Consider the following 12843-nt stretch of genomic DNA (forward strand, 5'->3'; position numbering starts at 1 on the left):
TCGATATAAAAGCATGATGCAAAATGGACGTATTAGCGCCCCGTTCTCGGCTTCCTCCACTCATCGGAGTCGCGCCGGTGCCACCGCCCACCCGCCATCGCCGCCGCGCCCCCTGCTTGTGCGAGCGCACGAGGAGGCTGACCCTCCAGCCCCGTGGGCCACGGCCCAGCTGCGCGCCCCCTACCGGCCTCCCTCCTCCACCGAACGGGCCAAGGCCCATGGGTGAGCTCCATGCAGCCCCTCCTCTCTGTTGGCCTAGTCTGAGAAGATTCGGCCCGTGTCATTTTTTCTCTCTCTTGCGAATTTGGACATTATCCAGGGATTGGCAGATTTGTAGAAAAGTCCCTAGACTTCATGCATTTAATAACTCCACAACCATGCATCGGATTAAAATGTTTTATATATGAAAAATGACTAGAATTTCATCTAGTTTCATAATATCCAACTTTCATGCATGTTTAAAATGTTTAAAATGTTGTTTGTTAAATTTTGCTATAATGCCATGTTAAAATGCTTTATTTCGTAACTAATTAACCGTAGCTCCATTTCAAATAAACTTTATATGTAAATGGGGTGGAAAAATGCCTAGTTTAACATGGTGCACTCATCTTGCATGTTTAATAACTCTAAAATATGGTTTAGGGAAGAACAGTACCAAAGCTAAAATATGCACATGAGGATTTTTCCGGACTTGTTGCTTGTTGTTGCTGCCTCATTTAAACTTGCTTAGATAGGTAGTTTTCATCTGCTTCACCCTCTTTCCATGTTTAAAAACATTTAATATTGTTGGGTACATAAACAAGAGTGAACTAAATGTTTGAACGTGGTGTTTCATCAATATGCAACTCGTAGCATATTGAGCTCCATTTAATTTGTAGTATTGTTTGTGCACTTTGCCATGCCATGCCTCATTAAATCGGACATGCATAATACTTGGTCGTCTACTTCTTGGACTTGTTCTTCTTCCTTGCGGGATTTCAGGCAAGATGACCATACCCTCGAAATCACTTCTATCTTTGCTTGCTAGTTGTTCGCTTTATCGCTATGTCGTGCTACCTACCACTTGTTATATCATGCCTCCCATATTGCCACGTCAAGCCTATAACCCACCTTTCCTAGCAAACCGTTGTTTGGCTAAGTTACCGCTTCACTCAGCCCCTCTTATAGCGTTGTTAGTTGCAGGTGAAGTTGAAGTTTGTTCCATGTTGGAACATGGATATGTTGGGATATCACAATATCTCTTATTTTAATTAGTGCACCTATATACTTGGTAAAGGGTGGAAGGCTCGGCCTTATGCCTAGTGTTTTGTTCCACTCTTGCTGCCTTAGTTTCCGTCATACCGGTGTTATGTTCCTTGATTTTGCGTTCCTTACGCGGTTGGGTGTTATGGGAACCCCTTGACAGTTCACTTTGAATAAAACTCCTCCAGCAAGGCCCAACCTTGGTTTTACATTTGCCTAACAGCCTATTACCCTTCCCTTGGGTCGGCCAACCCGAGGGTCATCTTTATTTTTAGCCCCCCGGGCCAGTGCTTCTGTAATTGTTGGTCTGAACTAGGCAATGTCCGGCGCCCCCTGGGTAACCAGGGTCTATGCCAACCCGACGTCTTGCCCATCCGGTGTGCCCTGAGAACGAGATAGGTGCAGCTCCTATCGGGATTTGTCGGCACATTCAGGCGGTCTTGCTGGTCTTGTTTTACCATTGTCGAAATGTCTTGTAACCGGGATTCCGAGACTGATCGGGTCTTTCCGGGAGAAGGAATATCCTTCGTTGACCATGAGAGCTTGTGATGGGCTAAGTTGGGACACCCCTGCAGGGTGTAAACTTTCGAGAGCCGTACCCGCGGTTATGTGGCAGATGGGAATTTGTTAATGTCCGGTTGTAGAGAACTTGACACTTAACTTAATTAAAATGCATCAACCGCGTGTGTAGCCGTGATGGTCTCTTTCCGGCGGAGTCCGGGAAGTGAACACGGTTCTTGTGTTATGGTTGTGCGTAAGTAGTTTCAGGATCACTTCTTGATCACTTCTAGCTTCACGACCGTTGCGTTGCTTCTCTTCTCGCTCTTATTTGCGTATGTTAGCCACCATATTTGCTAAGTGCTTGCTGCAGCTCCACCTCACTACCTTATCCTACCCGTAAGCTTAAATAGTCTTGATCTCACGGGTGTGAGATTGTTGAGTCCTCGTGACTCACAAATACTTCCAAACAGTTGCAGGTGCTGATGATATCAGTGCAGGTGACACAACCGAGCTCAAGTGGGAGATCGATGAAGATCTTGATCGTTGTTTTGTGTCTTTTCTGGATGATCAGTAGTGATGCCCAGTTGGGACGATCGGGGATCTAGCATTTGGGGTTGTCTTCTTTATTTTGGTTCCGTAGTCGGACCTTTGATTGTAATTTGGATGATGTATGGATTATTTATGTATTGTGTGAAGTGGCGATTGTAAGCCAACTCTTTATACCTTTCTTATTAAATACATGGGTTTGTGTGAAGATTACCCCACTTGCGACTAAACTACCATGTGGCTGTGCCTCTAAGTCGTGCCCCGACACGTGGGAGATATAGCCACGTTGTGGGTGTTATATTGGCGGGCCGTAGCGAGTTCGGTCTCTTGAGCCGAAATGTCACGCTCCAAGGATTCACATTTTTTCACCGCATCTTGGAGCTCTTGTTGGATCTCATCAAGCCGGGCCTCATGCTTCTCACGGGCGGCTTTTTCCTTCGCAGCTTTCTCCTCGGCCTAGGCCAGGGCCTGTTTAAGGACCTCGACCTCGGTCGCCGCTCCTACACATATCGTGGCACCACGGTCAATACACATTATTTATTCTTTCCGAATATACAACCAGTCAGTACATACCTTGCTTGTCCTCTAGCTACTTCCTCGCTTGGCCGAGCTCCTCCTCGGCCCGCTCCAGTCTCTGCTTTAGTCCAGAGACTTCGGCAGTATGTGAGGTCGCGGCCAGCAACGACGCTTGCTTATTCATATAAGCCATATTTTAGTTAGTTTCCTGAGAAAATAAATTGATCCTCTGTCCGGCTCTTCTTTCCGAACACCGGACAGTGTATCAGGGGCTACTGTCTATATTGGGAATTTCTCTTTTGTGTCGCTTACCTCAAAACCTGTCAGCAGGCTGCTGCATGCTTCGGTTATTCTGCTCTTGACGGACTGAACCCTCTCAATCACCGTACCCATAAGGATACGGTGTTCATCCACAATGGAAGCGCCTCGTGGCGCTTCCAGCAGATTATCCGGTGCCTCTGGTTGGACAGTGGTCACCGGCGGCATAGGCACACCCCCTTCTTTCGAAGGAGGTTGCTTGCCGGATTCCGGAGCCGTATAGGTCTCTAGACTTGTATTCGGCTGGGGGCCGAACTGAGCAAAGACCCCATCCTCAGTCACCATGGGGGTCTGCTCCCCCATGTGTTTGGCAGCCGAGGCTTCGCCCTCTGGCGCCACCCTGGCGGCCTCCTGAACCTCTCCCTGGCCGGGGAAGGTCATTTGGGACAACACCTCGTCATCGCCCATGGCCGTGGGAGAGTGAGTGGCCGGCGGTGACTCGCTGGCCATTGCCTTCGAATCCAACGAACCTCGTGATGAGGATCGTAGGGAGCTGTCATGGGCCGGACTGCAATGGCATAAATTAACATATTATATTATGAAGCAAGAGAGGCCGGATGCATGGACATATGTGGGTTTTTAGTACTTACGACGCGACCAAAGGCTTGTTTGGGGAGCGTCGCTCCGGGCTGCTGTCGACGTCCCATGCGGAGTTATCCGCAGGAGGACCCTTCCCCCTCTTGGGCGCCTCCGCCTCCAGATTTCTGGAGGCCGCCCTATTCTTCCTCCTCCTCGTCATCGTCTTCTGCGGCGGAGGAGAGAGTCTTGTCTTCGGATGACACGTCCGAAGCTCCCTTGTGGCGGAGGCCACTCAGGACCCCCTTGGCCTTCTTCTTGGCCTTCTTCTCTGGGACCTTATAGGGCGTCGGCACCAACATCTTCGCCAGGAGCGAGATGGCTGGTTCCTCGGGCAGCGGAGCCAAACATTGAATCCACTCCGCCCTCTCCGTCCATACCTGAAAGAAAATAAACTTTAGATATCGTCCTTGAAACAAGCAAGTAGAGGATGCGTCTAGAGACGTGAAAGGCTGACCGCATTGGCAGAATGGGTAATATCGTGCCCGCGGTCTGAGTCTATGGCTGGCGGTGTCTTGTTGCCCTTAAATAGCAACTTCCAGGCATCTTCGTGGGTGGTTCCGAAGAGCCTTTCCAAGGTTTGGTGCTTCTTCGGGTCGAATTCCCATAAGGGACAGCTTTAGCTTTTGCATGGGAGGATCCGGCGAACCAGCATCACCTGGATTACGTCGACGAGCTTAATGTCTTTATCTAACATGCTCTGAATGCGCATTTGCAGCGCTATCAGCTCGTCCGACGAAGACCAATTTTGAAACACCAACAATGCGGCTATATCTCCCACGTGTCGGGGCACGACTTAGAGGCATAGCCGCATGGTAGGTTTGTTGCAAGAGGGGTAATCTTCACACAATCCCATGTACTGAATAAGAATGGGATAAAGAGTTGGCTTACAATCGCCACTTCACACAATACATAAATAGATCATACATCATCCATAATACAATCAAGGTCTGACTACGAAACCAAAATAAAAGAAGACAACCCCAAATGCTAGATCCCTGATCATCCCAACTGGGCTCCACTATTGATCAACCGGAAATGAAACAAAACAATGATCAAGATCTCCATCGAGCTCCCACTTGAGCTCGGTTGCGTCATCTGCACTGGTATCATCGGCACCTGCAACTGTTTGGAAGTATCTATGAGCCACGAGGACTCAGCAATCTCACACCCGCGAGATCAAGACTATTTAAGCTTATGGGTAGGAAAGAGTAGTGAGATGGAGCTGCAGCACTAAGCATATACGGTGGCTAACATACGCAAATGAGAGCTAGAAGAGAAGCAACGCAACGGTCGTGAAGTTAGAAGTGATCAAGAAGTGATCCTGAAACTACTTACGCACAAGCATAAACCAAGAACCGTGTTCACTTCCCGGACTCCGCCGAGAAGAGACCATCACGGCTACACACGCGGTTGATTCATTTAATTTAAGTTAAGTGTCAAGTTCTCTACAACCGGACATTAACAAATTCCCATCTGCCACGTAAACGTGGGCATGGCTTTCGAAAGTTCAAAACCCTGCAGGGGTGTCCCAACTTAGCCCATCACAAGCTCTCACGGTCAACGAAGGATATTCCTTCTCCCGGGAAGACCCGATTAGTCTCGGAATCCTGATTACAAGACATTTCAACAATGGTAAAACAAGACCAGCAAAGCCGCCCGAATGTGCCGACAAATCCCAATAGGAGCTGCACATATCTCGTTCTCAGGGCACACCGGTTGGGAAAGACGTTGGGTTGGCATAGACCCTGGTTGCCTAGGGGGCGCCGGACATCGCCCAGTTCGGACCAACACTTAGAGAAGCACTCGCCCGGGGGGGTGTTAAAATAAAGATGACCCTCGGGCTTGAGAAAAGCCAAGGGAAGGTTATAGGTTGTTAGGCAAATGTAAAACCAAGGTTGGGCCTTGCTGGAGGAGTTTTATTCAAAGCGAACTGTCAAGGGGTTCCCATAACACCCAACCACGTAAGGAACGCAAAATCAAGGAACATAACATCGGTATGACGGAAACTAGGGCGGCAAGAGTGGAACAAAACACCAGGCATAAGGCCGAGCCTTCCACCCTTTACCAAGTATATAGATGCATTAATTAAATAAGAGATATTGAGATATCCCAACATATCGATGTTTCAACATGGAACAAACATCAGCTTCACCTGCAACTAACAACGCCATAAGAGGGGCTGAGCAAAAGCGGTAACTTAGCCAAACAACGGTTTGCTAGGAAGGTAGGTTAGAGGCTTGACATGGCAATATGGGAGGCATGATATAGCAAGTGGTAGGTAGCGCGACATTGCAATAGAGTGAACAACTAGCAAGCAAAGATAGAAGTTATATCGAGGGTATGGTCATCTTGCCTAAGATCCCGCAAGGAAGAAGAACGAGTCCATGAAGAAGACAAACGGACGGAGTCGAACGGATCCTCACAACTCCAGAGCGAAACCAAAGCTATTGAGAGAAGCAACCCGAAAACAAGCAAGCAACATAGTAAACAACCATCACATAGACATGGCATGATGCGCAAACAAGTATGATGCATGTCCGGTTTAATGAGGCATGGCATGGAAAAGTGCACAAACAATACTACAAATTAAGTGGAGCTCAATATGCAATGAGTTGCATATTGACGAAACACCACATCAATTATTTAGTTCACTCCCGGTTAGGTACTCAACAATATTAAATGTTGGTTGACATGGCAAGAGGTGAAACATGAGTAAACTACATAGTTAGGCATTTTAAATGAGGCCGGAAACATCAAACAACAATTCTGGTAAATCCCCATATGCAAATTATGGATTTGGTACTGTTCTGCCCTAAACCACATTTTAGAGTTGTTAAACATGCAAAGTAATGCCACCATGTTAAACTATGCATTTTCTACCCCATTTACATATAAAGTTTATTTAAAATGGGGATACGATTATTTAGTTATGAAATAAAGCATTTTAGTATGGCATTATGCAAAATACACACAAACATCATTTTAAACATTTTTAACATGGATGAAAGTTGGATATTATTAACCTACACAAAATTCTAAGCATTTTACATATATAAAACATTTCCATCTGATGCACGGTTTGAGAGTTATTAAATGCATGATGTTGGAGGGCTTTTCTGCAAAACTGCAGTGCACTGGAATAATAACTAAATTCGTTCCACGGAAAAAACATGAATCGGGCCGCATCTGAGATCTGGCCCAACAGGAGGAAAACAAAAGGGGCGCTGGGGTGTGGCCTCACCCAGTGGGCTGAGGCCCAGTCGGTGCTGTAGTAGGCCGGCGGGTCAGGCTGGATCTGACGAAGGAAGACGCTGGTCAATCGGTCGAGCGGGGCGGGCGAGCTGCTCTGCGCGTCTCTGAAGATAGAAACAGTAACACCTCCCTGGCGATGAAGAAATCGACAACAGGGTCCTGGCGACGGGGTCGGTGGGAACTGGCCGGAACGGGCAGAACGGAGCGCGGGGAGGTGCCTAGGGGCGGCGTGGTCCGGCGAAGGTGGCATCAAGAGTCACCGGATCCGACGGGGTTCAAGTCGGCAGAGGAGGCATCGGGCGCGTCGTGGTAGCCTGAAGGTCGGGGTCGCCGGCAGGTTCGCGGGATGCAGCACGGGCACTGCGGCATCCTCTTGGACTGCTGGAACGAGGGGGCTTGGAGTCTCCGAGCTGCGCAGGCCGAGCTCGGGATGGCCATGGCGCTGGAGCTCCTGTTGAGGTATGATACGTCTCCAACGTATCTATAATTTTTGATTGCTCCATGCTATATTATCTACTGTTTTGGACATTATTGGTCTTTATTATCTACTTTTATATTATTTTTGGGATTACCTATTAACCGGAGGCCCTACCCAGAATTGATGTTTTTTGCCTGTTTTAGGGTTTTGAAGAAAAGGAATATCAAACGGAGTCCAAACGGAATGAAACCTTCGGGAACATGATTTTCTCAACGAACAAGACCCGGGAGACTTGGACCCTACGTCAAGAAATAAAACAGGAGGCCACAAGGTAGGGGGGCGCGCCCGCCCCCACCAGGCGCGCCCTCCACCCTCGTGGGCCCCCTGTTGCTCCACCGACGTACTCCTTCCTCCTATATATATCCACGTACCCCCAAACGATCAGAACAGGAGCCAAAACCCTAATTCCACCGCCGTAACTTTCTGTATCCACGAGATCCCATCTTGGGGCCTGTTCCGGAGCTCCGCCGGAGGGGGCATTGATCACGGAGGGCTTCTACATCAACACCATAGCCCCTCCGATGAAGTGTGAGTAGTTCACCTCAGACCTACGGGTCCTTACACTACAAAAAAATGCACTTCCGTGATGATACGTGCTTGTCATAGTAGGTCGTTTTTTTGTCATGCATGTACATCCATGACAAATTTATGACAGAACCAAGATAGTCATACCTGTGCTGTCGTAGAAGTGTTCCATGACATTACCAATATTATCATCACAGAAGTGTCCACTTCCATGACGATAAATCGCGCGTCATAGAAGTGCTTTCGTCAAGGGTGACCGACACGTGGCATCCACCGTAACGGAACACCGTTAAGCTATCGGGTCGGGTTTTGGATTCGATAACCCGTTAACAGCCCCAACCAATGGGAAATTTCCACGTGTAAAATTCTTATTGGCCGGACAAAACACGTGTCAGTTCGTCAGTTGGTCAGATAGGCGCCTATGGTACGTCGACACGTGGCACGACCCAACAGAGGCCCATTCCTGTGAAAAGGCCGGCCCGTTTGACTTGGTCAAAAGCTGGTGGGCCGGCCCATGGAAAGCCTGTTAACGGCGTGTTCGCATATAGCCCATTTACAACCCGCTAACCCAAGGCCCATTACGCCCTATCCGAATTAGGCCCAGTAGCATCATCTGGGCCATCCAATATGATTCCAGCCCGTTTTCACTTATGGCCCATGTATGGCCCATGACGTCTTTCGGCACATATGAGGCCCTATGTAACTCTTGGCCTATTAACGGCCCGTGGTGAAAATGGCCCGTAATGAACAGTGTATCACTTTACACCCATTAACGGCCCGTGGTGAAACTGGCCTGTAATGAACAGTGTATCACTTTATACCCATTAACGGCCCGTTATTCCGTTGGGCCGTTTCCAGCCCATGTTATCTTTCGGCCTTCTCAGAGCCCATTTATTCTGGGCTCATTTCCAGCACTCGTTTAATTACGACCCGTTACTGTCATTTTCTGCTTGTGGGCCAAATTCAGCCTGTGGTTACAGTCGACCCGTTTGTGGTCCGTTAATACGTTAGGCCGTTTTCATAGCGTCATCAAATACGGCCTATTAACGATGGCCCGTTACGGTCGGCCCATGAACGGACGATTCCAACTCTAGACCGTTTACGGCCATAATGCGGCCTGTTATTGGCCCATGTTTAGCCAATCGATCATACGGCCCGTATAAGGCCCATTAATGATACGACCCGTAGAAGGCCCACTGTTTCTACGGCCCGTAGGAGGCCCAGTGTCACTATAGTAAATATTAGCCCATGGTTATTATGGCCTAGTTTTAAAAAATAGGTTATTGCAGCCACTAGTTAACCGCGGAAAAAGAACTGCAATGACTACAAGCAAACAAATAAACAAGACAACAAGGAAATAAATAAGCAAGCAACTAATGCTAGGCTATCACGACTATTACACATATTACATCCACTGGGCGTCAAAGTTCGCCACCAGTGCAAATATAGGGAACAAAGCAGCATATCAAATACACTGGCCGTCAAAATTGGCCACCAGTGCAAATAAACGCGATAGCAAAACAAGAGCATAACTGAAACAACTTCAGAAGAGCTCAAGAAACGTTATCCTGGGTATCCACCATGCTGGCAATAAGCTTAGCAAGCTGATTAGATTTGTCCTGTTTGGTGCTAAAATCCTCCAACGCTTGCTGTTGGACCAGAAAGTATGCATCTGAATGCTCCAGGGAATTCCGCAGTCCTTCCGCTTCTTGTTGCAACATAGCTGATCGATGCCTTTCAGCTTGTAGTTGAGACTCAAGAAACCGAACTGATTCAGACAGTGAGTTTGAATAGCTTGTGCAAGCGGTAGTGGCCAGTAACTCCAACAATAAACCAAGACAGGATGTGTCACTATCCTGAACCTTATCTGCATTACTTCCTTTACCGTTGCTTAATAAGGCACTCTTCCCCAATATTCTGTCAGCATTCTAAAAGAAGAAACAAGTAGACACATAACAAGTTTAGCATGTACTACTATATGAAACTCATTTCGGTGAACCAGTTCATTAGTAAGGTGGACAGGATTAAACTACCAAGTCTTCTATTGCCAAGTACTAGTACATAATAAAAGCATCAAACAAACATATATCTATGTCCTATGGTAGCAATGGAATCTTAAATTAGAACAGTTGGTCTTCAGGTTTAGGCACTTGTTCTACGTGAACAGAGTATAGTAAAACGCAAGAATATAATACTTAAAAATAGAAAATGAGCTCATAGACCTTACCACATTCTTGGTTCGGGACCAGTACAGAACAAGGCGTTCCCAGTCATCATCCAGTAAATGTGTCTCAGGAGAACCTAAGGGAATTTGATGAGTTTCTTTGTCAGTGAAGTACGTTTTCTTCAGGTAATTCCGATACTGCCACCAAGCATTCTTGAGGACAGCAGAGGTATTAGCACAGGTTACCTCATCCTGAGTTTCCAAATCGGTCCTTCTCTATAGAGAAAAATGGGAAAATTTGCTGTATTATAACCATCATGGAGGTAGGATGTATGGGACAAAGCAAAGTAATTTCCATGAATAACATTACTTACACATAACTCCTGGACAAACACCTGCAACTGGCATTTTCCTTCATCTTCAGTATAATATTTCCAAGATGGGAAGATATGCACATATGATTTAACAACATCAAATGCGATAGATGCTAAACTATGACTAGCTGGTTGTGCTTCCTCCACAGGAATAGGTGTACTAACTGGTGGAGTTGGGGTTCGCCGTGATAGTACTGGCCCTTTGGGCACTGGAGCTGCCTTACTAACTGCTCTGGTTTGGGAGCTCTGTGGTGGAGATGGTGCTGTGTCAACAGGAACTGGGTTACTATCGACTGGGGTTAGATTGGGTGAAGCTGGTTCTCTGTCCATTGTAGTAGGGGTACAATCTGCGGGAGTTTGGGTCATGTGTGGTAGGGCTGGTTCTTGTGCATGTACAACCGGGTTGCTATCTCCACCAAGAGGTAGCACTGTTTTATTTGAAGACCGTGTTTTTAGTCCGCTAGATACTGGCATCACCCGCTCCAATTCAAATGGCTGATAAACAGGAAACATAGTTGAATGTGCAGACATTGTATGAGAGACAGATGCAATAGATAGTGTGGAAAAAAGAGGGCATGAAATAGTTGACATGTATATTGTTTAACTAAAATGGATAGCATGACATAATTTCACATATATGATGTCTATCTAAACTGGATAGCATAGCATAACATAATTCAAAGATATGATGAATAACTAAACAGGATCGCATGACATAATTCACCTACATGTTATCTGAGTAATTGGGATCGCATCATTTAATTCACATATGTGATTTATATGCTAAACAGAGGGCATTTGATATGATGTCTGAACTAAGAACATGGTGTTGAATATTGTGTATATGATGTCTAAACTATGCAATGCAAGACACTGTATGCATGATATGAACAGTATAACCGTGCCAAGTTAGAGCATACACCTCAGTGGGGGAATAGGACTGGTCATCTGTCTCTGAATCCATCTATGAGGAGCTATCGGGACCCAACAAGAGATCTGCTTCGACAAGTAGCACTGTCTGCTCTGAAGGCCTTGTTTTCACTCCAGAATTTTCCATCTCCCACCCAAATGACTGATTCACAGGAAGAGTAGTTTAACGTACAAACATTGTCGACAAATGGAAATGTAATGAAGAAAAGGAAGGGCAAGATATCATTCAAATATATTATGGCTGGCTAAAAGACATGATACTGCATAATTCCCATATATGATATAGAAACTAAACAGGTGGCATTACAGAACATGTCTAAACTAAGCAGATGACATATATGATGTCAAAAGTAGGCACTGCAAGGCAACATATGCATGATATGACTAACATCATCATGCCAAGGTAGAGCAAACACCTTGGGGGGTAAATAGGAGTGGTCAGCGGCGTCCGAATCCGCCTCAGAACAGATATCTTCCTCTGGATTACAATCTAGAGAGGGGCGGGGAGGGTTTGCCATTGAACCCACCATGGAGCGATGTCTGCATGACATTGTATTGCCGCGCAAAACTCTTCTCTTTTTCTCTACATGTTCAGCATGACTGTGTACAATATCTGACATGCATACAAAAAATATGGTGAGATTATGTAAGGAGAGCATGCAGAAATTTAGAGTGATGGTAACAACCAGTGGATCGATGTTTTTTCATTGAACCAAAATATCCCTAATGGATCGACGTGAATGTATAGTAATAAGTGATGCAACAAGTGTACAACCTCTTTGCCATAGCCGTGTCGACCTCAGTATCATTGGGTTGGTCGCTGAAGCAGTTGAGGCAGAGGTGGCTGTCGGAGGTGTGGAGGAAGATCTGAGGAATCTGTAGACGGCGTCTAGGGCACTGCTCTGTTGTGATGGATCGTTCTGTCGTTGGAGCAGCTCCGGTGAGCCGTAAGACGTCAAGGCTGAAGCAGCACAAGACAGACATCATCAATCTCAAGTGGAATTCTAATAGCATCTCCAATAGATGATGTAAAATGGATGTAAAATTAACATCACCAAAAACCACCTGACTACAACAGATGAGGTAAAAACTGTTGACTCTGAACTTAACTGTCGAAACTAAAATTTACTGTGGAATCTGAATGCTACTGTCGAAACTGAACGCAATGGTAGCAGAGAGGCACTTGATATGTAGTTTAGGGAGGGCCTGCAGTTCATCTTCAACCTGCACCCCCCTGAGCCACCAGCCACCACCGGCCGAACCGCCGGCCCCAGCGCCGCCTCGCCGCCCCAAAACAACTCACCACCGCCGCCCCGGCCAGCCCTCTAGGCCCCCCGCCCCCACCCTGAACCCTAAGATAGATAGGGGGGTACCTCTCCGGCGAGACCCCGTCCCCGCTGCGGGTGGTTCTTCCTTAA

This window comes from Triticum urartu, chromosome 5A, assembly GCF_056163025.1.
Source record: "Triticum urartu cultivar PI428250 chromosome 5A, HENAU_Tu73, whole genome shotgun sequence".
NCBI lineage: Eukaryota > Viridiplantae > Streptophyta > Magnoliopsida > Poales > Poaceae > Triticum > Triticum urartu.